The 25,222-nt window shown below is 39.4% G+C and overlaps 1 protein-coding gene across 1 annotated transcript in view; it reads left to right on the top strand.

Annotated features, from left to right (window-relative positions):
• MET (MET proto-oncogene, receptor tyrosine kinase) overlaps positions 1 to 25,222 on the top strand; it is a 94,534-nt gene that overhangs the window by 9,534 nt on the left and 59,778 nt on the right. The gene's annotated exons all lie outside the window — the stretch shown is intronic.

Raw genomic sequence — 25,222 nt, 5'->3', positions numbered from 1 at the left:
ACTAACTGACTTATCTATCTGGATGTCACAACACTTCTTAAAATTCAACCTTTTAAAAACTGAGCTCATGATATTTGCTCCCGACCCTGCACCTTCCCCCAACTTTTCCCTTGTAGCTCTGGACAGTGCGGCGGCCATCTTTAAAACTGGAAAAAGTACTTGCAGGCCAGGCCATAGGCGGATCCTGCAGGAAAGACGGCGTGGGCGGCTGTCCCTGCCTTGCTTGGAGGAGCAGGGATGAGGAGCTCATATGGCATGCGCACTGAGAAGACAAAGGCAGCAAGAATCCGCAGAAGCAGGCAGCATATCTACAAAACTCTTTTCTGTAAGTAAATTCTTTTTTTATAAATGCAGTGTACTGCTTAATGTCTGTTTTGTATATTATTAGTTACATAGGGTGTTTCTTAAAGGAACAGTAAATACAAAAGTAAAAAAATTCTGCTATCACATGGGGGGGCTTGATTGATAGCAATCAAAAGAAAAAAAAACAACAGTTTTAAAAATGAAATAAAATAAATCTAAAAACAATTTACATTTTTTTTTAAAGTTCCCCACTCCCGCGAGCACGCGCATCACCACGTAAGCACACGTCAGGTGCGCCTACGTACGAAAACGACGAACGCACTACACATGTTGAGTATGGCCGTGCACGCCGGAGTGAGAGCAATAATTCTGGGGCCAGTATTTTTGGGTATCTCTAAATTGATGACCTGTGGGGGCTTTTAAAGCGTCATCTATGGACTTTTTGGAGTACTGAAGTTTGTCGCCATTTTACGGAGGCGTCCAATTTTTAACCTGGGCATGTTGGGTATCGTTTTACTCAGTGTAACCTCATCTTTTATATTTTAGTAAAAAAAATTGTATTTCTGTGTGTTTTGGGGCATTTAGGTACATTTTACACTAAATTTTGGGGTTTGATACGGAGCTAATATCGTGCAACATAAAAATTTGCAACTGCTGCCATTTTATTCTATAGGGTCTCGGCTTTCAGAAAATATATAATGTTTGGGGGTTTTAAGTAATTTTCAGGCCTAAAATGTGAAATATAACATGGGTGCAAAAAAAATGAAAAAAAGGCGTCAGTCATGAAGGGGTTAATACTAGGGCTGGTACTGATTAAAATTTTCTAGTTTGATTAATCGATTTTTTTTTTTTCATCGATTAATTTTGATTCATTATAACGCACATACAGATCCAACTACTTTTAGCTGATCTGCTTGCATTGCAACTCTGCATTAGTCAGTGGTAAATGTGGTATACACTATATACAATCACCCGACACTAGTTAGTTTCAACAATCCATGACTTAACTTCACAGTTCACACAAATACGTTTGAAATTCAAACTGTAGCACTGACGTAAGTTTTTGTTTTTTTAAACTTTAAGAAAAACGTAGAGAGTTAGTTTAATTATAAAACTTATCCAGTATACTGACTGTCAGGCTGGGTTCACACCTGGGCGTTTTTCCGCGCTTTCGTACTCGCGAAAAAACGCTCAAACAGGGAAATGCCATTATTTTCAATGTGCATGGTTCCCATCTGGGCGTTTTTCCGCGAGTACGAACGCGCGGGAAACCGCCCTACGCCCAAAGAAGTACATGTACTTCTTTGGGGCGTTTTGGTCGGGCGTTTCCATTGGGATACAGCCAAGTACAGTACAGCCTCGGAAACGCGTGTTTTTCACACGGTTAAAAAAATGCACGAAAAACGCGCATATTCAATACGCCTAGGTGTGAACCCAGCCTTAGTCACTTTATAGTAGGCAAGTTTTTATTTGCTTCTTTACTTTTTTACATTTTTATTTATCTGATTCTCTTTCACTTTTTTATTTGTTAGAATTTTTTTTCTTTATTTTTTTAATCTTACTATCTTTTACTTTTTATCATTTTCATTATTATTTTTTACTTATTTTTTCATAAATGTTTATCTATTTTATAATTTTTTATCAATTTTTATTTAATTTTTTTTTTTTCACTTAACTTTATTGCTATCACACAGGAGCTAGCTAACAAGCCCCTGTGTGATGGCCATTGGAGGTGACAGGATCTTTTTATTGAACCTGTCACCTCCAATACAGGAGTTCTAGCACAACACTGTGCTAGAACTCCTGTGACAGCTGAGAGGAAGGGCTGCAAGTGCAGCTCTCCTCTCACTGTCTCCAAAGGTAGCGCCGGGCCTGGGCCCAAGTGGCTCCGTTGGCTAAAGGAGGGAAGGGGGGAGGAGTCCGGTGACGTCGATGTCCGTGACGTCACTGGATCTCCGACGGGACCCGGAAGGCAGCGGAGAGGTGAGTACTGATCAAATTAATTTTGATCGATTAAAAAATGTAATGATTAATCGTTAATTTCCGCAGCCCTAATTAATACCTTTTGAATAAATGTTTTATTTTTATCATAGCTTGTAATCTGTTTCTTGGGGACTTAACGGAATGGGAGGCTTTAAATTGAGCCGTATTGGAGAAATGGGTGTGGCCACTGAAAGGGTGTGATTACTGAGGGGTGTGGTTACTGAGGGGTGTGGTCACTAGGGGGCGCTGTAAAGCTTTCTCGCACAGGGTGCCTAAGGCCGGCCCTGCCTGCAACCCCCCTCTGCCAATACCTACACTGGTTTCCAGTCGCCCAAAGGATTAAATTCTAAATATTAACAACCACTTAAAAAGCCATCCACAACTCTGCCCCCGGCTATATCTCAAACCTGGTCTCAAAGTATCACCCTAACCGTCCCCTCTGCTCTTCAAAAGACCTTCTGCTTTCCAGCTCCCTCATGAACTCCTCCCATACTCGCCCCCAGGACTTCTCTAGAGTCTCTCCCATCCTTTGGAACTCCTACTCCAACCTGTCTATCACCGACTCTGTCGGCCTTTGGCCGATCCTTAAAGACTCATCTATTCAGGGAAGCCTATGCTGCCTCAAACTTACCACTGAACTATTACTTTCTCAAACAATTCATCCCCACAAAGCTACCTCCTCATGTATCACTTGCCCCTCCCTTTTAGATTGTAAGCTTTCACGGGCAGGGCCATCCTAACCATCTTGTCTTGACTTGAATTGTAAGTGTAATGCCCTCTTTATATTATTATTATTATTATACAGGATTTATATAGCGCCAACAGTTTGCACAGCGCTTTACAATATAAGGAAGACATTACAATCACAGTACAATTCAACCCTGCCCCTGAGGGCTTACAACTTAAAAGATTGTAAAGAGCTGCACAAACTGTTGGCGCTACATAAATCCTGAATAATAATAATAATTCTTTATCCTGCACTAACACCAGTAACATGATAAGAGTGTTTCAGATGGAATTATACAACAATTAACAGCTGTTTACTAGAATAGGAATACTGATTGGTGAGTTTATTGATGTTGTTGAATTTCTAATAGTTCTATGCTAATAATGAACATGTATTACCAGTTCCCATCACTTTGTGTGACATTAATGGAACACTAGATGTGCCTACCAGGAGACAAAAGGTTTTAAAAATCTGATTTTTACTGGGTCAGATCACCTACCTCAGAATAACAATAATAACATATGTACACACATATGGGATACTTAGTAAGCATTAGCAGACAGCTTGGTATCTATTTAAGATGAAGGACACAAGATGCAATAAAGCTTGTCATATATCTACAAAGTAAGTTGATTGTTCCCAAGCTAATATGCCGTGCAAGTCCTGAGATGAAGCCCTTTACCTTTCATCATCAGGACCTACGGTTACATCAGGTTTGGATTTTAAGAGAATACGTTTATCAAGTCAATGACAATCCATGTAACATCAGGAATGTTATACTTAACTATATCTTCCTTTTGTCATGTTTTTCCACAGCTCCATCGCAGTATATTTTTATATGGGGGATTTAACAGTCACCCGATGTGTACTGGCAATATTATTCATTTGCCAACGGGTGAATTTTTTTAAACTTAGAAACTTCCAGTAGAACATATTTTATTTCTATAAGTCCAAAATTTGTGCATTTGAACTATACTACCACCAATGATAATTGAGGTCATACAAACTATATTTGAAATGTAGTTTGGAGGGAAAGATGTCAGTGTGCAGTCATACTGATAAACATTTCTAATCTGCAAGGTGACTTTATAACATCAAAAACATATATACAGGTCTGCACTCTTTCCTAATGTAAGTAAACTTAAACTGACTAACACAACCAGGATTTGGTAGTGTTTACCGTGAAACCTTTCATGTCCTGCCACTTCAGATGGTGAAACAATGGTCTGGGTAATCTTGAAATAAACACATTAATTTTTAACATACAAAGGAAAAGTCGGATTGCTACATGTTCTCATCTATTTAGACCATAATAGCACTACACAACACTAATGTTTTGCTCAAAAATTCCCTTACAAACCCAGGTAGAAATAATGCACAACACTTTAGTACATGATTACACCTTGGTCTGGCATTCCCTGACCAAACCAAGACAAATATTTTGCAAATGCACAGGAGACCTGTGCAAAGGACCCCAATGCCTCCAAACAGCAATCCAATACAGGCAGACTCCACCTACCACAGAAACTCTTTGTGGTAATTCTCTGGAGAGTTCCATTCTCTTGGTTCCAAACCAGCTGATCTGCTGCAGATCTTGAACCCTGCGGGTCGATTCACTATTTTTGTTATAAATATCTAAACCTGAAGCTGCATCATAACCAGAGTTTAAAAAAAAAGGTATTTTCTTTGCTACACACCATAATTAATATTTGTTATTTAAAGTTTTGCTTGAGCTAAGCAGTTCTTAATAGTTTGTTTCTGTCTTCTCATACTTACTTGGGAAATGAGAAACATTACCATTGCTAAATGCAACCTAAAGATCATGTGATAGGAAATGGCAGTTCAGTAACTCTCATAACTCAGCTCCCTTAAGATCTGTCATTATATCATAAATGCCATTGCTAATATTCTAACTTGTCTTTGTTGGACATGGTATGCAGACCAGGTTGTGGTTGACATGATCACAGGTCACACTAAGGTTATGTCCCAGAACATGCAGCACTGAAATTACATCAGGAAAGCAAATATGTTCCATGTGTTGAAAAGCTGACTAAAATGAGTAAATCAAAATATAGTCAAACCCTTGCTTTTCGGATATTACGATTCAATATACTTTATCACTTAAACTTAAAGTTTGGACTGGAGTCATGCCTGACAAGGAGACATAAGTAGTCTCCAATGCTTTCATCTTAAATCTCTTTAGCTAATTTAAAGCTCCTCGGTTAACCAATGAAAGAGATCACTTTTACTCCACATTTTCTTGCTAGAGCCTAGATATCTGAAGTTTATTTTATTGTAGCATTTGATTAATCATGACTTTATAGTTTTCAATGATATTGTAGAAATTATAGATAATCCACAGAGGACCAGTAGGACTTATCTTGGTGAAATTAATATTTTACTTCATGAAGGTATTTTAATAGCACAGAATCCTGTTCAACATTCTGATCCAGACAGATCTAGCCACTTGATCCAAGTGCTGAGTAAAAGTATTTTGTCCAATTTAGTTACATGCATCGATGGATAGGTTTGACCAAATCTTAGAAGTCAGCCAGTTGACCCTTTAATTTAGTGATGTGCTTTTAGGTGGAAGATATTAACAAAACAAGAGCAGTACTTAGTTACTAGTTACTTATTGGTTTATGGATTTATCGACTTTTGTTGTAGTGACACTTTCAGGAGTGATGGATCACTACAATCTGTGCAAGCGCAAACCAATTGCCTCTTCTGATTATGTTGTGCAATCTTCTAGAACCTACGAGGACCCCATCACTGAACACCTAATAGAAAGTGCCACGTCACCCAGGTAGTGATATGGACACCCAAAAAAGAACCCTTCACCTCTGCAATAATGAATATAGGAGACTCAGTACTTAAAACATAATTTCACCACAGATTTAGAGTAAATAGGGCTATTAGTAGGGAACTTGTTTGCCTGATGAAGGGGATCCTGTGAGACCCCGAAACGTTGTATAGAGTGTTCTACTTGCAACTAGTACGTTGATAAACACGTACTGAACTTGCTTTGGAGTGCCGGTGTCCATCCTTTACCTATCTCCTGGTTTGGATGCATTAATGTGATTAAAATGGACATCTTACCCAAATTTTTATATCTTTTCTAAACCGTCCCAATACGCCTACCGCGCTCTCTCTCTCTTTCTTGAGTTGAAGCAAATGTTCCAAACTTTTGTGTGGAATTGCACTAAGCCCAGACTCAATTACCACCTTTTGACGAGGCCCAAGTTAACGGGGGGGGGGGGGCGTGTGCCGGCCTGTCTGATTTTTGTTTTTACTATAAAGCTTCCTTGATGACGCAAGTGGTAGATTGGTTTCTGTCACGTACCTTGGTATGAGCCTGAAGTGAGGAGGAAGGCCTTCCCTTGCTGCTCTCGTCTGAGCCCCACTGGAGATGGAACAGTAGTTATACAGACAGAGAGGGGCACGAGTGCTTGTGGCTGGTATGACTGCTGGACATACTAGGTGTGCGGATGCTGACAACAGGACGCTAGAGACAGCTGGTGGAAGATGGCAGATCAGATGACACTTGTGTGAGAGGCTGAAACGTAGTCAGGGACAAAACAGGTGACAGAAGCAGAGTCAAGAACAGGCCAGGTCATACACTAGCGAGCAGAATGGTACCGGATCAGGAGGCAGGAGAATGGTCAGGGACGAGCCGAGGTCACAAGACAGGCAGCAAGCAGGCAGAGTCAAGAATCAAGGTTACAGCTGAAGATCTCCCAGCAAAGTGCAGATGCAGGAGCCATCTTTAAATAGCCCGCCTGGTGCAAAGGAAATGTGTGTGCACGCTCTCGCACGCGTACGTGCACGTTTTCACGCGTGTACGTGCATGTTTTCACGCATGCTCAGTACTGGTGGCAATGCGCCAATTACGCGCATGCGCATAGCGTGCAGCGGTCTGAGCAGAAGCTGCACTATGGTTGCTGACTGATGCACCCTGACAGTTTCATACTGCACCGCATAAACAATGGGTATCCCTGGAGTTTTCACTCTCACCTCTCCATCCTAAAGCAGCCATATGGGTCCCCTTATCGAACATGGGTGGCAGCATGGATTGGCCTCTTCTTGTCTATTCTGCGCTTTGGTGTTGGCATCACTCTCGTACCCCTCTACAACTTTCTTCTATACCGAGTCCCTTGGCCTCCTTATTGGACAATCCCCAATCTCCTCCTGGACTGCATGCTCCCTCCTTTTTGGGCTGGTACCGACAATTTTGGCCTCAACTGAGACACGTCCTTCAGGGCGATTCCCTACTTCCCTATGCAACTATTTTATCTAACCGTTCCTTGGATGGTAAGGCATGGCTTTCGTATATTCAGCTGTCTAGTTACCATCGCTCAATGCACTCCATCTCTGACACTTCACGGAATCTTACACCTTTTGAGTTATTATGCACTGCCTCTACTCCCCGGACTCACAACATTTCTTTGTTATATCAGATGTTTCTCTCCCACTACTCCACGGCACTACCCTCTTACACTCAGGCATGGACTAGGGATGTAGACTTCGCCTTGACCCCAGCAAATTGGGATAAGGTCTTAGCGATTACGCATACGTTGGCAATGTCATGTAAAATGCAAGAACGCAACTTCAAACTGCTCTCCAGATGGTACTTCACTCTTCAGTGCGGCTTCATCACATGTTCCCTTCGGTCTCGCAGACATGCTGGAGATGCCAAGTGTCTGAAGGTACATACTTACATATATGGTGGTCTTGTCCCTTGATACAGACCTTTTGGGCCAGTGTTTTAGCCTTTGTTTGATAAAACACACTCCACGACTACTAGCAATACTTCTACTCTAACTTTACTGTCCCTGTTCCCTGACTCAATATCGAAAGCTAAAAAATCTGCTTTAGGGTTTTTCCTCTTTGTGGCCCGACAGACTATTGCGAGACAATGGAAGTCCGCCCGGGCCCTCTCTATGTTGGATTGGTTAAATAGCCTGAATGATATTACACATATGGAGGAACTGGTTGCTGTGGACTCTGATCGTAACGAGTCGTACATGCAGGTCTGGGGAACCTGGATCTTCTTCTTCCGGAATCTTCTTTCAGGATTCTGACGATCTCAAATTATTATTGACCCCCACCGTTAATTAATATTATTTTTGGTGACTAGAATATAGGCCTTTCACCTGCTAACTTTAAAAATGAATGTTGAGTGGCCTTTATTTGATGCTAGCAGGCTTTCCTGATCTTTCCCTACTTCCCCTTTTTTTTTCTCTTCAATCCCTTTCTTTTCCTGCAGTATTGTCTTGTGTTTTTTGGTACGTGGCCAGAGGCGTCCAGAGGCGGGGTGACACCCAGTGTGGGTACCGGCCATCTCGGTGATGGACGCCGGCAGAGAGAGGAGGGGACGTTACCCAGCGGGATAAGGTATGCTGCCGGGTCCCCTCCTCTATAGAGTAATGACTGGCAGTCATTTTGGTGTTACCCCTCCAATGGTGTCACCCAGGTGCCCCCCACCCCCCCCCTTGTGATGCCACTGGTTGTGCCCCTCCCCTTCTTGTGTTTCAGTGTTTCATGTCAATGTGGCCTGCCCTTCTACAGTCCTCAAAAAGTGATACATATCGTTTGGGATAATTTACTGCATATCTTCGATATAATGTAGATGTAGTTGTATTCCAGTGACTATGATTTTATATCTATGACCTTACAGGCCACTTTGTGTATGGCTGTTGATGTTCCTTTCTATGTCATATTAACCTCAATAAACTTGATTTGCATAAAAAGGTTGGGGAAAAAACGTAATTTTTGCTTTCGCTTTTGGACTGACAATCTTTATTTTTGGTTTCGGTCCAAAAATTCAATTTTGTTGCATTCCTAGCTACTAATTTAATATTGTTTTCAAACAACCTCAGTTAGTAAGGGAAGAATGGGGGGGAGACAATGCCATCAATGCTGCCTAAAGCATAGGGAACAAACCGCATCAATACTGACTAAAGCATAGGGAACAAACTTCCTACCTATCCCTCTTCCATACATGATCTGTTGACAATTTGATGAATCAACCTGATGTTTTTTGGATGATACTCAAAACCATACTATGTAAATGATAGAACAGATGGCTTCATATGTCAAACATATTTAATCTGTGAATAGTAGGAAAATTATGGTTATAGCTGAGACATTTGTATTCTCGTAGTGACATAATACATTTTGCCTGAAGCAGTGCACTAAACCCTTGTTTGCCGTGCTCTCATTGCTCTGGCAACAGTCAGGGCTTAATAAACGTTTAGGGTTTCAACCAGCCAGGGATTGTCTTTTACGTATAAAAAGACCTGCAGCAATATTTTTGCATTGGTACATGTCCCCCAAGGCGGTACCCTAGTATTCACGCCTTTTTTTTTTACAAAATCTTGCAAACTGGTCTTCAAAAAGGCCAGAAAAAAACAGAAGATTCCACTCACATAGTCATCAATTGTGTTCACCTCTTAGTTTGGGGTTTGTGGATTTCCCACTGGATTTAGCAAATGCTGTGCAGTGCGCACATCATTAATTATGAGTCATGTTGTACTCTCCCTTTTTTTTCTGTAGCTTTATCTTGATAAATAACGTCAATGTCTCATATTAGGTAGCAGTACAAGTCTTAGTGACAGAACAATTACTGAATTGCTAATTTGATAGTTAATGGGGTTTAACAAATTGCTGTAATGTAGGGAACTAATATACTAATGCACAGAGCGCCAAACAGTTTTGACTGTGGCTCTGAAGCAGCAGGGACAGTTTCAGCATGCAAATTCCTCACTGAGCTGATGTTTGTGGCATTGGTTTACTATGGGAGTCTATAGGATATGCTCTTTTTCATGTATGCATGTATTATTAACATATTGTTGATAAAATGCACTGTATTTTCTGTTGATTTGGATCTAGACATGCCATACAATGCAGGTTGTTTTAATACTGGTTTTTAAATATACCAAAAGTTCTGAATAATTTACTAAGATTGTTGGCTAAAATGAAAGTTTCCTGTCAGCTCCTGGGGAGGCAGATCATGAAAAAGCAGGATGAAGTATATAGTCTGTTAAGGACTTCTTGAGGTGTTCAATAAAGGGAATTTGTACTGGCTTATATGACAAACAGCCTTTGTCATATAAATATAAAATATTAGCTATAAATATTATGTTATTCCATCCAGCCAGCAAGTAGAGTTTCAGGCTCTTTCTCAAATCTTTATCTTGCAGCCTGTTGAATAAAATCTGTACACAGTCTCCCTAGTTTAAAGTGGATCTGCAACTTTGGTAAAGTTACACTTTTTATTTACTGCCTCCCCCTTCCCCAGTTCCCCCCTCCACCAGTCTTATACTTACCTGTCCCTGATCCAGCAAGATACCACCTACTATGCCACACAACTTTTTATCAAAGTCTTGTGAGCCAGGCCCACACATGTTCTGTGCACTCTTCAAACAATAATATAGAAGGTTCGCATTCCACCATAAAGCGTGTGGGCCCAGCTCAGATGTTTTGGGAATGGCTGCCATGCTGATGTCTCTCATATGTTCCTTGTAGATTACTGTGTTGCTTGACTGTGCCACTCCTCTGGGAGATGCAATGTGCTACCCATGCCTGGGTTACAGGCTTATAGTGAATAGGTCATGCAATACACATAAGTGGTCATAATGTTATGGCTGATCGGTGTGTATATATTATATATAGATATATCTATATATAATATATACACACCGATCAGCCATAACATTATGCCACTGAGAGGTGAAGTGAATAACTTGGATTATCTTGTTACAATGGCACCTGGAAGTAGGTGGGATATATAAGGCAGCAAGTAAACATTGTGTCCCTGAAGTTGATTAAAAGCAGAAAAAATGGGCAAGCGTAAGGATTTGAGCGACTTTGACAAGGGCCAAATTGTGATGGCTAGATGACTGAGTCAGAGCAACTCCAAAACTGGACAGATCAAGGCTGTTTTGGTAGCAAAAGCAGATCCTACTTAATATTAGGTGGGTGGTCATAATGTTATGGCTGATTGGTGTATGTCATGTTTTTAATTAAAAATTAACAATTTCCATTAACACAATATGACCCTTGTAGTGATATGTTAAAAGTGAAATCCTTGTCAATTTAGTGTGCTTAAAGATACTGTTTGGATGTTGATACACTCATGCTGTTGTAACAGCGGAGGATTTTTTAGGCTCTTTAACACGTCACTACCAAAGTGATTTCAGCTGGAAAAGCTGAGAACGTTAAAACAGCTGTTCTATGACACTGTATGTTTTCTACTAGCAAAATGTTCTAAGGGCAACTTGCAGGAAATCATTTAAATACACCCTTTCCTTACTGAAATGTATCATTTACTCCAAGTTCTAGCCAAAACTTTTTTTAGAGAGAAAGTGGGGAAGGGTAAGAACAGGTTTTATTTCTGTCTGACATCCTTAAAGAGACTTTCCATCACTTTTTATCCCCAGGGTCAACAATCGAGAGGAATGGATGTCACTGGGACAGAAATAAATTCCTTACACAGGCTCTAATCTTTTTCTGTTTTACTAATTTCTGTTCCTTTTGACCCCCTGTCACCAGAATAGGAGGATACATTTCCCCAATAGAGCCACAGACACCAGTAAATGCCTAACACAGTTCTAACTATTCTACTAAAAAAAAAAGTTCCAGCTGGAGTTAGGCTTAAATCTTACTGTGTCATATTGTGGTGAGTATGTTACACTTCAAAATACTCAAATTCTTAAATAACTCCAAGTAAAGACAACTTGTGAACTATTAATGCAACCCAAAAACTAATGTAACTGTGTTATCATACACTACATTTGTCTTTAATCTGCAGTAACATTTATTGCTAAAAGATTTATTGGACTTTTCACACATGTCATGGTGGAACTGCAGTCTCTCCTCACAAGGTGAGTTTGTGTGCAACCTCCCGCTCATACTCCAGTGTGTGTGTGTGTGTGTGTGTGTGTGGTGCCCTCCCGCTCATACTCCAGTGTGTGTGTGTGTGTGTGTGTGTGTGTGTGTGTGTAGGTGAAGTGTGGGCAGAGTGGCAGTGGCATACCCAGGGTATGGCACATATGGGACATGTCATGTACAGGGGAGGTGCCGCTCTATGGGTCAGCAAAAGTCCACCAACCCACAGAGATAAAAGAGACAGCAGACTGCCACTGTCATTATTGAACCCTCAATGATATTGCACTTATGGAGGAACCCCTGCCGGTTAGTTGCTAGGACTGCCCGGGGGTAATCACTAGCAACAAGGGACTTGAATGATAATGGAAGGTTGAATGATGCCACTGAGGTTTGGTTACTAGAACCACCCAGTGTTCTAGCAACCAACCAATGATGTGTTGCTGTCCCAATCCTACCAAGCATTCAGAGCTGCTCCCACAGTGCTCTGCAACTCTGTCTCCTCTAGTGAGCCGCCCGCCTCTTTCAGTGAGTCACCTGCCCACCAGCTTCCTCCAGTCACCCACCCGCCCCCTCCAGTCAGCTCAGACTCAGTGCCCAGAGTCCACCCTTACATCAGAATCTGCAGATTTCCCCCTTACATTAGAGTCCCCCTTACATCAGAGTCTTTAAGACTCTGATGTAAAGGGGGACTCTGGGAACACTGATTTAAGGGAGGACACTGGTGACTCTAATGAAAGGGGAGACTCTGGACACTGAGTCCCTCTTACATCAGAGTCCACAGTGGTGCCCCTTACTTCAGAGCCCCCCTTACATTGAAGTCCCTTACAGAGTCTAATGTAAGCGGCGACTCTGATTCAAGGGGGAACTCTGGGGACTCTGATGTAAGGAGGGACTCTGGGCACGCCATATCATAGACCAATTTGCATAACTGAATATTTTCATGTAATGCCATAATTTGATAATTAAAAGTTAACGAGTTTGACTTGTATTTTTTAAGTAATATTAAAGTCAAATGGATTTTAAGCTATTTCAAATGCTGAGACAAGAGTTATTTTTCCTCTCCTATTTATGCCCCTTATCACATAGAAGATGAGGAGACTGACAAGAGATTCAGAAAGCAATGCAGCCAGAATTAGACAGGTATTAGCGGCACACTCCCTGCCTTAGTTCCTTCTATCCACTTTCCCCAGTCCCAACCTCTCTCTCTCTCTCTCTCTCTCTCTCTCTCTCTCTCTCTCTCTCTCTCTCTGTTTTTATTCATCACAGATCCTTCTCTCTCTCTCTCTCTCTCTCTCTCTCTCTCTCTCTGTTTATTGAAAGAAGAGCCCCCTCTCTCCTAACTGACCAATCAAAAAAATGTTTAAAAATATTTACACAATCTTTTTTTTTCTCTCCTCTTCACTGAAAAGTACTGTCTGTAGTTAAATTTGATGTCCTTACTATTAGACTACAATCCCCAAAATCGAGCAAATGATATAGAGATTTATTACATTAAGCAGAGTATGGGTTTTTAAGGGAGATTACCATTTGTCAAATCTCAGGGTTGATTGGTTAAAGAGACCCTGTCACCAACCAAAAAATTGCACATAAAAATCACAGAAAATTTCGTATTTTAAATGCTTACTTACAGTGTTTCTCCTTTCCATAAATGTAGTTTTTATTCATTTGCAATGTGCGGTCAAATTTGTAGAAAACCATCACTACTCCAGAAGAGTCAATTCCCTAGCACATCCCTTTCCCTCATTGCACATCATAGTTCTTTCTTTTTCTGGTAGAGTCTGATTACACTCTGTGCTGGTCCAGCTCCTCTGCTCTTCCTACAAAGCTTTTAGATAGCTGACAGGTAAGGAACAAAGTGGAATACTATAGAGTGTCACTTAAGTGAATCTGCTGGGACTGCTAACATCACATCCAAGATAGCATTGACTTGCAGCAGTGTCTATGCTTTTGGATGTCTATAGAAGGGAGGTGTTTACAAGTTAAACTTTAAATGCACATATAATCTAATAGGACTGAGACTTCTGTTGAAATAATTGGTCCTGCAACAGGGTCTCGTTAAATATTTTATGTATTCAGTAAAGTATAACAATGTTTTATATTAATAAAAAGTTGATTTGTAACGGCAGATGTTTAATCTTTAATCAAAACAAAGTGCAAATCCCATTCGCACTGCCACGGTCTAACTGTCGCTCTGATGAAGGATCCCTGTGCGGACCCGAAACGTTAGCACCGTATGACAGTATGTGACATTGGGTATTGAATAAACATATCAATACTTTAAAAACCCTTCAAGTGTGTGCCGGTGATTTACTTTTATTTACTATTAATCTTTAATGAAAATCATCAAAAGATCTGAAAGAATTTGATAATTTGATAGTTACTGCTGGTCAGTGAAGAAGTGTTTTCTTTAGGAATCAAATTAGAGATATCAGATAGTATTTGAGATCTTTGAAGACGCATACTATGTGATAAGGCGCATAAACAGGAGAGGAAAAATAACTCTTGTCTCAGGAGAGCATATACTGAGGGCACACGTTAAAGAAGAGCTAGGAGACATGTTAACACTGGGAAATGAGACATTTTTTCATTTGCTAGATTATCAGATCCCTTAGGCTGCATTAGAGAAAAACATATGCTAGGTAAATACAGATAGGTATTGTTTGGTAACCTGCAAATGTGAAAATAAATATTCTTGAAAGATTTTAAAAGTCAAGTATGAAGAACATTACTAATATTTTATTAAAAATATGATTTACGGATGGAGATGGTAACATTATATAGTTTAATGGAAGGATACAATTGTGATGTTCCATCAAAGAAAACCACAATAGCTAATATCGATTCATCATGCTGAATGCTTGTCCAATAAGATAAAATAAAATAAACTAAGACAAATGGCTCCATAGGGACCTTATCAGCCGAGTCCCACACATCATTTGGTCTAGTAATTTTGACTAAATTAAAAGTAATAACACAGCTGCATAACAAAAAGCTTTCACACCAATCAAAACGATCTGACAACAGTAATCTAAAACTTTGTACAAAATAGAAGCATGAGAAGAATTCAAAAGCAGCTGAATAGCTTTATAGAAGAAAAAAATATTGTATTTTAGAGGTTGGACAGAGAAAGAATGTAGTGACCTTTAACTACAAACAAGAAATCTTGTTTGCAACAAAAGGTTGCACGTAATATTTAACACTCAGTTAATAAAGTTTTATCTGAGACTGTCAGAGGTGCAAAAATCATACAACAATGGACACAAGCAGCATGTTATAAAATTGGGAGTTCGTTGGGAGTGGACCTTTGTATTAAGGCTAAAAACAAACTATTGTGTGTAAGTGCATTACAGTGCCATTGATTTTGAATGGCACCCCAGGGGACTAAGGCAATTCAGCGCCAATGCGTATGCATTGCAGTACACCACAACACAATGCACGGTAATTCACTACCATGTGTTATGGTGCGCTGTGCTGCTGAAAATGGTACATATCATTTAAAGTGACAAGCACAAATGGACCTCATTTAAAGTGGAGAATAGGGATGCACAGAAAATTCAGCCTAAAATAGTGCAAAATACCGATAGTACAAAAATGACTGAAAATGTGGTGCATCCCCAGCTTCTCCCTCCATATGCACTGGCTGCAAGCTTCGGTCTGTGTCCCCTCTGATCCCTGCTGCTCTACCCCGCCTGTGTTGGCAAAGGCAGCAGGAATAGGAGGGGACACCACATAGCCAATCCAGCTGCAGGCACCTAACGGGGAGGGGAGATCTGTCAGGAGGCCAAGTGGGGCAGTGCGGGGAGGAGAGACCTGTCAGGAGGCCAAGCTGTGCAGTGCAGGGAGGAGAGCTTGGCTCCTATGAGGAGGGGACGGAGCAGTCCGAATGGAAAGTGGAGCACAAACACTGAGTGATCATTAATGATCACTATACATCACTTCCTGTTCATTTATGAATTGGGACATAGTCAATGTTTACCATCTACTCACTTTATGAATGAGAAGGAAGCAGCTCAATACAGAGGCTGCCTGTCCATTCATGACTGGGTTGATAGTAAATATTTACTATCTCCAAATTGTGAATGAACAGGAAGCCCCTGTAATGAGAGCTTCCTGTTTATTGAGTGCTGGGGCTGCAGAAAAAGAGATTGAGGACCCTGTGTCCTCAATCTCTTTTTCTATTTTAATAGGGAAATATCAGGGGTCTTTTTTTAAGTAAAAAATTAATGTATAAATATAAAAATAAGGTAAAAAGGTTGGAGAAAAAAGTCATTTTGTGTTTCAGCCTGACAAATTTTGAAATTTTGGTTTTGGTCTAAAATTGTAATTTCAGTGCATCCTTAGTGGAAACCCTTATAATCACACAGGAAATACTTTTCTAGAGTATAGCATTCTATAAGATATACAAAAGATTTTCTATACAAAGTGGTAAGCAAATTTAAATCTGCAATCCATTTTGGAAAACTGACAATCTTAAGTGGATCATTTGAATTGGGTGAATTGTAAAAGTGGTTCATTGGATCTCTTACCAGTCATCTTCCATATCTGTCTACCCACACCCTGAACAAGTATAGTCCCTGAGAATAAGAATTCTATAAGGTACAAGGGCGAGAGAAGCCCACTGCATCTTCTGCATAAAGGTAGTGAATTGAAATAGGGATCTAAAGGGCCCAGTTCACAAGTTCATCCACTGGAGCAATTTAGAAAACCACTGTGAGCATTTGGCTATTGGGGATCAGCCCATTTTACTTATCAATTGCAGCAGTCATTTGAAATAAGTCCAAGGGATTGATGTACAGCATAAGGTTATTGTCTATTATTCTATTTGCCACTTAAGATGCTTATATAGTTCACTTCACAGGTGTTGAAACTGGGGCAATGGCTGTCAAGCACACTACTACATCATATATGAACAGCTTTTATTGTTTCAGCTACTAATATTTTCTTACAGTGTTCAAAAATAAAACTGGACCACTGCTCACTCAAATAATGATTTTCAGAAACTCTACGAACGTGCATCAGTGTGATTAAGACACTATTGAGCAATACGGATTAATTCAAAAGGAAACCAAACTGAGCAATCTATGAGATAGACAGTCCTGTCAGAGCATTTAGAATTGTAATGTAAGTAGTAATCTATTCTGCATTCAGTAAGATAAATGTTGTAGACCGTATTAGATTAGTGGCTGATTCAGCATCTATTATTTTAACCTGCTCAGATTCACCCTTTAATTCATTGCGTGTGCTTTAGTAAATCCGACAATCAATTACCTAAAACCTGTAGATGTAATGTGAGAAACGAATATGACAGCACCACTTTTAGCAAGGTAGCAAAATTTCAGTGTAAGATACAGTTTAAAGGAACACATTTTCCATGGCTGGCATACAGATTGATGTATTATACATTGTAGAAGTAAAAGCATGCATCTCTGCTGTTTCCATCTTAAAGTGAATCTGCCCTTACACTGACCCATAAGAAATGCAATTTTAGCATCTGGGCCTCATTAGTATAGGGCATAGAGTGTTTGGTAAGCAATGACACACCATAGAAGTGACAGTGTAAAGTATAAAAAGACTTAAGTTTGAACAATGTATATAATTAACCCTATCCAGAAGATAAAGGACCTCTGGGTGAATGTTGTTATGTGAAAGCCCTGCCCACTAGGCTTTCTTAATCGAATATCACAGGACACAGGGAATTAAATTCTTTAACCACTGGGTTATGCAGTCTATGCCCACACCAAGCCTGCCTTTGTTGCTAGTGACCTGTAAAATCAATTTCTTGAAGTATATCACTTAACACAGGACCCTCCCCTCTGTATTTTGTGATCCACTCTGCACTGCTTGCTACAAAACTAAGCTATGATTTATTTGCCAGTGTCCAATCACCTAAAGGTAGCTGTATAACCCAGTGATTAAATAATTCAACTCCCTGTCTGGTAATATACTCCAAGAAATGGGTTTTATAGGTGGGACAAAAATGTTTTAAAACGATCACATATCCTTTTCTGAGCCAATACACCGACCCATTGACAGGGCTGGTTCTCATCTGCATGAAATCTATGGTTGATGGTTGGTGATTTTCTGTTGCAGCTTAGAAATGGCTGCTGTGAAATCACCAGTATACCAAGTACATAATGGAAATCTTCTTTTACTCGGTATTTCTGAAAAAGCCTTGTAAGAACACTTGTAATTTATGTTCGGTACACATTTAACATCAGTAAGAATAGTCTAGCGAAAATTCTAGGCTTTTCCTAATAAATAAATAAACCCTATTTAAACCCAAAAGGAAAAATGTAATCTATTTCAGCTTAGCAGTCCTTAGATGATTGCATTAGTTTCCTTTTATGAAGAAACCTTGTTGTCAGACCATTTATTTTAACAAACGTCTTCCCATACGATTATATGTGCATTGAACATATTTCATGCATGTTATTTACTTGTAAAAGCTGAAGGGGCAAGTGCTGAAGGGGCAAAAGCCAAAACTGTGAACCTTAAGTATACAGTTTAAGCAAACTGGTGCCTTGATCATCTGCTCCATCAGCTTTTTCAAATGTACTCATTTTGCCCTCAAAATGCAGGCAGACAAAACCGCATTGTTATTGGAATGCAAGTTTCGACTTTTGTCAAAAGTCACCGGCTAAGTCCTCATCTTCATCTCTAACAACTCCCCCTGACCACTGATGTATACAGTGAGCAGTGACACATTGCTGTTACAGAATGGCCAGATGGTGTCTGATGTGCAGGCTCTAGCTGGCAGCTTTGCTTCACCTCCTCAATGATGTGTGAGAGACAAATTTGAAAGTTCCCCATAAGGAAATGACTTGGTGTAGGGGCTAAGTCTAACTTTTTTTTACAAATTTTACACTGGTAAATTGTTTATAAGCCAAATAGTTTGTGGTTTTTCTGTAAACATTAGCAAAGAAAAGGTTTGCTTGACACTATAGAAACGTGTTACCAGTTTATACTGTCAGTAATCACCTGCAGTTGTTAATTCAGTGTTTTTATTGGTCCCATAGGCTCACTTTAACTCGATTCTGTCATTTGGGATGTTCATGATGCCATTCATGATACCATTGTGGGCATTAGTGACTGCATGTTTTCATTGGCTACTTCCTAGGAAAATCATTAATTTTCATGAATTTTCAAGACTGTTCAGCACACATTGTTTCTATGAAAGATTCAGTCTGTTCATATGGAATGCCACTTTAACACCTCTTTATCTTTCTAAACATAGGCACAATTTACAGTAATTTACAGTGGAAAGGGATCAATAATTTACCACGATGCAAGCCAGATGTACTTTAAAAATACTAACACCAAATGAATATGATAGGACATTTTTTTAAGCTTTTGATGTGTGTTTGTCTTACATCAATTATTTAGGTTTGCTAAATCTAATGCCAGTTTTAAGTCCCCTCTCTGGATCAAATCCATTTAAATTAGCTACTGGCCCTACATACACTTGACCCTTTAAACACCAAGGAGATATTATACACATCATGGCTGTCCCTCTCAGCTGGTATATTCAGTCCTGTCAGAGCATTTAAATCTTAATGTGACTCGTTCTGATTTTAGTAAGATAAATGTTGCCGACTCTTATTTGATTAGTGACAGCGTCTGGTGGAATCAGCAGCTGTGAGATTGTTTTAACCTGTGGCCTCTCTATAAATTATAAAAGTGATTAATCACTTCTACCAAGTTAGAGAAAGGGGACACCACACACCCACAATGGCCCTTATTATCAGGGTGACTAGCAGGGAGACAGTGACAACATTGACTAAGACCTTTATGTTCACCGATCTGATTTTAGTCTTTGAATGAGCCCAAAATGGTAATCTAGAGTACTTTTAGGTTCATGCTTAGAGGGATAATGGGTGCTAAGAAAGAGGGCAATCCAGACTCTCTGTACCCATTTGCCATTTGCAGGACACAGGAAAGCCATCATGTTTCTATTTAAACCCCTGATGTCCCTATATAACACATGTGTCAGCACATGTGCATACTGACACTTAGAGCTTGTGAGTCTCTTTTTGATAAAGGCACCAGAACTTGAAAATAATTGTTGAATCCCACAGGGAAACAAGTGCACATAGCACTTGGTTCTGTTTAGATCTGGGCAGTAGTTCTGAAATAAAATTCAATTTTTTTGTGTCTGTAGCTCCAGCCTAGCTGAAGCCCAATTTGTGGATGTATCATGGATCACAGAGCTGCATTAATTTATACTTTTCATATCCACCTGCAGTTCAATTTTATGTTTTTAAAAAAAGTAAAAAGAAGCAAAAATATATAATGGGAGTTCAGTTGTGGTTACAAGAGGAACATTGGTATATCATAATAGGAATTATATATCAGTGCCAGTGCTGCCCTGCAACCTATAAACAGTCACTTTGCTCTGGAATATGACATTTGATAAATGAAAGTTTAAATCTGATTGAGTGCTTTGTGGCAGTACAGATACATTAATACATCACCCCATTGTAACTGTTCAAGTCATCCACCAAAATATGTTTACATGCATTTGTGTTTCAAAAATGTAAAAAATGCACATGCAGTCTGTTACAGTTGTTTATGTATATTGTATCTACCTAAGGGCATGTTTATGCAAAGGTGTGTATATGCAAGGCGGAAAGCAACTCCTAAAAGCAGATACATTTGTAAGCGAGTTTCTAAAAAAGAGGACACTAGGCCATTCAACACTATAGCCAAAGGTGCGGTACCTACATGGAGCATGGGTTTATATGAAACTTACTAGCTGCCCTTTGGAAGTCAGTTGGTTGCTACTTAAGCTTGGTTGTTTGGTATAGAGATCTTTTAGTGCCACAGAGCACCAGTAGTGTGGAGGAGCTTGGTGTCCTTCTCTTGTAAGTACCTGCCCAGTACTAGTGGGAGTATGGGCTGGGATAAGTATGCCAAGGGTTAAAAAGAAAGAAAGTAAGCAAGACAAATAGGAAAGAAGGACGGAAGGCAGACACGCAGGACAATAGTTTGGTTAAATAGGCTGCTCTGATGCAGCAGATGGATCTTTACTGAGTGTTCTGTAAAAATAAATGAAAAAGAAAACAAAATGTTGCCCATTGATGATGCATTCCACTTACCCTGCTGCCCTAGTCACTGACCCACACATGTTTGGAAGGAAATATAGCCCTGCCTATATTTATCAGACAGTAGACACTTAAGAGTTTACTTGTAGAAAAAGATAATCAGATTTGTATCTACTCTAGAAAGTGTTTCCCTCATTACTCATATTAACTTAAATCCTGTTTAAATTGAGTATATGTGTGTGCGTATCATGGCAGTGAAATTTCAAGGTATACATAATTAACTAATTCCATGTATAAATGAATTTCACAATTAGCTCCATAGTTATAGGAAAAACTAATTACTGTATTATATTTTCTAAGTCAATAATGTTTGGTTCCATCGTGCTAATTTAATTTGTATCTACACAAACACAGCATTCAATAGAAAAGCTAAATCTATCAACTGACTGAGCATAAAAACTACATTATTGTTTTTTTTAAATAATTATATACAAAAATGAACCACCCTAATAAGGTCCAATTGTACTTTTGCAAATGAATTGAAAATTATTTACCACAAGAATACACAGAATTAATAATTTACCAGCCAACTTTGTTGTGTTCCAACTTTGTTGAATGCAGTTTTCATCAATCTACCATTTGCATATTTGCAACTTTTGATATGCATTCTGATATTACAATAACCCACTTTGTTTTCTGCAGTAATAATATTATGTGTGTACGGACAAGCGGTACAATGGTGGTAAAACATAAGACAGTACGTTTGCAATTTGAATCATAACTGTTTTTGTATTTCTCAGATAAATATTTTAAAATGTGAATAAAATATTTCTCAGTCTTAAAATAAGATATTTCTAGTGCAATTTTCAAAATCAGTGAGGAGCAAGCCAAACAATGTGAATACATATGCACTTTTACTCTTTAAATTCTGTAGCAGTCTTACAGATCTGTCATTTACCAGAAGAGCAGTGTTAGTATTGGAAGGCTGGTCTCAGTCTTTTCTGCCTGACTAAAAGGAACATTATTGTGTATTTTAAGTAAGCACATATTTTGAATGAATATTGCAGTCTTGACCTCAAAGTCATTTTTATGTGACTTTCCCATTTATACCTGCTTGCTCTTCCATTGTATTAAATAGAGCAATTTATAGATTAACCACTAGAGTGAACATTTTTAAGTTACTCTGTGTAACTGTTGAGATGACTTAACTGTCAGACAGTAAGTGCATTGTTTTCAATGAGTCTGTCAGTCATAGACTTGTACTGACAGAAAGAACAATAAAAGCACAACTACTGTGCAGCACTGCAATCAAGAAGCACAGTCTGCATATGTAATGAGAAAATGAAACTTTCCTATGTAAAAATATCATTGCAAAACTACCCACAGGTACACAATATTATTCAGATCTCAGGAGTTAGACTTTATGCCTACGATTTTCCCTTCAGTCAACCACCTTCCACCGGCAGACTTTTTAAATTGGCAGCCGCTGTCAAATTTCAATTTCCCAATTAGAGATTGCAAAGAACTGAAAAGATATTGCACTGAACCTGAATAAATGTGGAAAAATTCAGCTATCAAACTACTATGAATTAAAGATTTCTAACACCAATAATGACCTGGGAAAGTGATTAAAAAAACAAAGTTGAGGTGGATTTAACATTCTGCACCTTGCAGAATTTGATTGGTTTCTTTGGTTTTAAATAAAGGCTCACAGCTTATGCCTTGGAAACATATTAAAGAAACTGTGTTATTCTTATTAAAGGAGAATTATGAGGCGAGTGAAAATCACTCAGCCTCATAGGTCTAGCCGACCTGTGACAATGAAACTGTCACACGTCGGCTCAATAGATCGGGAAGTGAGCGAACACATAGCGTCGCTCGCTCACTTCTCTATCTATCCCTGCAGAGAGCCGTGACTGTCACTCACGGCTCCCTGCAGGGATTCCCCCTCCTCCCCTGTCCGATCCTCCAGCACTGACTAGCGGAACGGACAGGGGAGGGGGCGGGCACAGCTTGCTCTGCCTCTAGATAGGCAGAGCCAGCTGTCAATCCTGCAGCTGGGTGGATCTCGACAGTAATGTCGGGATCCGTCCAGGCTGCGGCGTCTCCGTATACTGAGCTTAGGGTGACGGGAAGATGGTAGTTTGTGTCCTCCTGTTACCCTTTGGAGAACTATAGGGAAAAGCCCTGACCCCATAGTTCTCCTTTAACCAGTTGACATCTCACAGTAGGAGGAGTAGCTTCTAATGCTTTAGTAACCCTAAAGCTGGTTGCGGATCAATCAGCTAGTTGATCTCCACATCTTACCCTACCAGTTGAAGGGTAGCTAAGTACAACACCCAAAAAAGTTGGGACGCTGTGTAAAATCTACATAAAAACAGAATGCAATGATTTGCAAATCTCATAAACCCATATTTTATTCACAATAGAAAATGGAAAACATATCAAATGTTCCATTTTAAGAAAAAAATAAGGTAAATTTGAAATTGATGGCCGCAACACATCTCTAAACAGCTGGGACAGGGCCATGTTTACCATGATGCAGCATCCCCTCTTCTTTTAACAACACTCTGTAAACGTCTGGGAACTGGGGAGACCAGTTGCTAGAGTTTTGGGAGAGCAATGCTGTCCCATTCTTGCCTGATATAGGACTCTAACTAATAAACATTTGATATATTTTCTATTTTCTATTGTGAATATTATATGGGTTGATGAGATTTGCAAATCATTGCATTTTGATTACATGTAGATTTTATACAGCGTCCCAACTTTTTTGGAATTGGGGTTGTAGGTTAGCCGGGAGGGGAAAACCTGTTTAAAAGAGACATCAGACTGACCACTTAAATAAACTAAAATACAAATAAAATAAGATTATATAACACAGATAAAGCAAACGGCAATGTAAGAAAAATAAATTACAGACCTTTTTGAGATTGATGTGCAACCTCATGGGGATGCCTAAGTACGGTGTGTATCATCTTTCTGAAATGAAAGGAAATCATCAATATTAACCACATTACCAATTAATAAATTCCTATTGAATTTTCTGGGCAGTTAACATGCTCACAGAGAAGCAGTCTGGAGCGCAATACGCTGGCATAGAATTTAAATGAGCTTTGCAGACTATATTAGTAGCAAGTCTATGAGGAATCAAATAAGGACATTAGCGGAGATTATATGAGACGTGCCTGCAAAATTATATTAAACACCTGAAAATAGAATGAATTCTATTGCAGTAGAAATAGTTAAGACATTTACTTATTTTTAGCCATGGAAATAACTGCAGAGTACTTGATTAGGTAAGGGAGAAGGTGCTGCTAGAATGAATCATCACATTGCAAAAATATGCCTGTTTTAATATGTATAACACCCACAGCTACAGCTTATCTTATATGACTTGCGGTAGACCTTTTATTAGAACTCTTTCCACAACTCTGGAAAACTCCCTGCATTAAGACTTGGGAATTAAAATGATACCAATTAGACCTATATATTGTTTTGAATAAAACTGATTAAAGTAGAACTATGGTCAAACTATAAAATCACATATATGGTATAAGCCTATACCAGTAAGATCAGGCTCTGTGGGGTTTTTTTATATTCCACCTGGAACTTTTGTAAATACCTGTTGATAGGGTCAGCAAAACCATTGAATACGCACTTCCGTCGAAAGGACGACCACGCACTGAAATTATCAGAAATCTTCCGGAATGCACCTCACCTTTAGCAGAGACCCACCAGGGTCTGTATGCGCTGTTCCTCTAATTCGAAACAGGTAGAGGAAGCACCCGATGACGAATACCTCCCAGTGATTACCTCCTCTCAGGTACAGACTCTCTTGCAGTCTCAGGAATTGGAAGCAGACAGTTCATCCGAATGGCCCATGCATCAGATAAAATAAAAAGTGGAGACTCGTAGTGCAGATGGTTTTAAAAGGATACTAGACTTTATTAAAAAAAGGATACTACTCACATATCATAGATAAAATTGAGGTATTTTGTAAGCAGCCACAGACACACACAGTGTCTGTGTCCTTAAAAAAAGGAATACTACTCACATATCATAGATAAAATTGAGGTATTTGGTTAGCAGCCACAGACACACACAGTTTTGCAGTGTCTGTGGCTGCTTACCAAATACCTCAATTTTATCTATGATATGTGAGTAGTATTCCTTTTTTTAATAAAGTCTAGTATCCTTTTAAAACCATCTGCACTACGAGTCTCCACTTTTTATTTTATCTGATGCATGGGCCATTCGGATGAACTGTCTGCTTCCA

Source organism: Nanorana parkeri, unplaced genomic scaffold (assembly GCF_000935625.1).
Source record: "Nanorana parkeri isolate BGI_ZX_2015 unplaced genomic scaffold, ASM93562v1 scaffold15, whole genome shotgun sequence".
Taxonomy (NCBI): Eukaryota; Metazoa; Chordata; class Amphibia; order Anura; family Dicroglossidae; genus Nanorana; species Nanorana parkeri.
Note: the sequence above shows the minus strand (reverse complement) of the source record. Positions and strands in the feature narration are given on the sequence as shown.